Source organism: Ambystoma mexicanum, chromosome 8 (assembly GCF_040938575.1).
Source record: "Ambystoma mexicanum isolate Mex_15411 chromosome 8, UKY_AmexF1_1, whole genome shotgun sequence".
Classification (NCBI taxonomy): Eukaryota; Metazoa; Chordata; class Amphibia; order Caudata; family Ambystomatidae; genus Ambystoma; species Ambystoma mexicanum.
The window spans coordinates 10769925-10772261 of NC_090929.1; the positions used below are offsets into that span (position 1 = coordinate 10769925).

At 45.7% G+C, this 2337-nt stretch overlaps 1 long non-coding RNA gene across 1 annotated transcript; it reads right to left on the minus strand.

Annotated features, from left to right (window-relative positions):
- Positions 1-1321: 1321 nt before the first annotated feature.
- On the minus strand, positions 1322-2072 carry LOC138473518 (uncharacterized). The gene is made up of 2 exons (XR_011268761.1): positions 1985-2072; positions 1322-1795 (listed from the first exon to the last, which is right to left on the minus strand). It is a non-coding gene; the product is annotated as an uncharacterized lncRNA (long non-coding RNA).
- Between the last annotated feature and the right edge of the window lie 265 nt (positions 2073-2337).

The following is a 2337-nucleotide window of genomic DNA, read 5'->3' on the forward strand; positions in this document are numbered from 1 at the left end:
ATTTACCTGGTAGCTGTGGCTGAGCAGTCAGACTTCCCTCAAGAAGAGTTAGGCAGTATATAAAGTATACACAATATGTACCCAGGCACAATAGCACAAGCAAACACTGACCAGAGCTTGGTTTCAAAAGTATATAGTTATTTATTTATCAAACACACATAAGTTGAAATCACTCTAGCAAGATATAGTAAAAACACTTCAAACACAGTTATAATGAAAGCAGTTTCAACCCTTACTCCTATCTAGACAACTCTAGGTTAACACCACATAATTAAAACAGAGGTGAGCGCTTAACGTTAGATGACACTCTAGTAGGTTCAAGAAAGGGATAAAAAGAAACAGAAATGGGTTAAACACACCACTCTAAGGTCCAGAACACTTGCAATAGGCTCAAAGAAGCACAAAGTCACAGGTGAGCAAAAGTCACTAGGCAGGGCCCACTCTTAGAGTAGCCGGAGCGAAAATGTGCCCAAGATCACACTGTTATTAGGGATTCAAAGTTTTGCAAAGAGTTAGAAAGAGTTTAGAGTGGCTTAGAAAGTTTAGCCAGGGTGTTCCAGGCACTCCCAGGTTCGAAAGCCGGGGGCTAAATCTACCCCGTACAGTCGGTGGCAAGGGAAGCCAGGCGGAACACGGTACCTTAAGCGGAAAGGATCCTCCAGCGGTGGCAGTTGTTCCAGGCAGTGGCAGCAAGGCTCGACGTCGGTCAGGGGAGAAGAAGTTCTCGCTGAAGAGCAGAAGAAGAGGGTCGTTGCACTGCCCGGGGAGAAACCAGCCGCGGAGTCCTCCGGTTAAAGGGTTGTACCGACGTTCGTGGTTGGGGTAAAAGTGGTGGGGTTCCGGTTGCCGGGGTGCTTGGCACTGGCAAGGCGGCCACGAGATACCTCGAGAAGCGAAAAGAAGGTGAAAACTGGTTGTCCCCACCAGTCAAGGGAAGGAGCCACTCCGTTAAGAGTTCTCCTCGGTCGTCGGGAAAAGTGGTGAGACGGTTCAGCAGGGCTCCACCGGGTGGTGTCGTCGAAGCAGGTCGGCTCAGCTCTTCCCTCGTCGGATTCTTGGTCCTGTGGCGACTTCTGAAGTTCCAGTCCCCAAAGCCCTGCTTTTATGCAGCAAACCTGGGTAACAGAAGGGACTGCTCAAAGCAAGTGGTAGGACTTCAGAGCTGTAAGTTTTTGAAACAAAATGGTGGCGTCCTGCCACATACATTTACGTCAGTTTGCATTATAATTTCCTGCAAATGTTATCTCATTTGTCATGCTGGATATCAGAGACACTGTATACTCGTGATTGTATGAGATGTAAATACAGAGGGAACCCCACGTTTGATTTTTAGCTTATTTATTTGGCTAAGGTCAAAACGAAGAGGTAGAATAAGGGTACAGTTTCCCTTAATAATTGGTGCTTTTTACAAAACAACACTTGCCTCTAGGTTGGCAAACATGTTCGAAATGGAGTGAAACAAAAAGCAAATTATAGACATAGTTCACAAACCTATTGTGCATAGTCATAACATTGTTAGTGCATGAGCATCAGAACAAGACAGTTATTTCAGTAGTTATGCTCAAGACGATACATAGGTGTGAGCCATGGACTGAAGTTAGGTTTTCACATAAAACATCCTGGTAGTTATTTCCAAGCTGTATTGGTTTATTTTGAGGGAGGTAACCAAGTCTTTGGCCTACGTCTGGATGTTTATCAAGTGGTGTGAGGGGACCGACAAGTCTCAGCCAGAGGAGGTGTGGTCCCGTGACGTTTCGGCGGGAAGCGCCTTCTTCAAGGGAAAAACCCAGTCTCCCTGCATGGGGGAATCAGATGGAAAGGGATTTATTGTAAATCCGGCATTATTGTGTTGTTGTAAAAACACAACAGGATATTTAGCATGGCATATAAACAAAAACAAATAGATTTAATTGAGGTTAAAATGCCCCCCGGCAGGTTTAAAATGAATACCCAGGCTTGTGGCTTGTGCTATCCAGTGACTGACCTGAATGTGTTAAAAATGGGATTCAGCTTCCATTGGCGTGGATTTGAGAAGGTAGGCCTGGGACAGAGTTTTAAGGCAAACACTGTTCTGTGCCTGAATAATAGAGGGAGACAGAAAGAGTGGACATGCATGTAATAAGCGTCGTTCAAATGTGCCACTGTTGGCCAAAAAGTGTGTGTGTGGATCAACTGGTAAAGGAATCCGCATCGCAGGTGGCAAACTTGGATTTACCTGTATCTGTAGTTGGTAATTTTTAGGCGTCCTTCGGGCGTATAGAAATGCTGTGGGTCAATGCCAGGACGCTTGCAGGGACAGGAGGCTATTTTCGTCACCCGCTAGCAGCGAAAAAATAA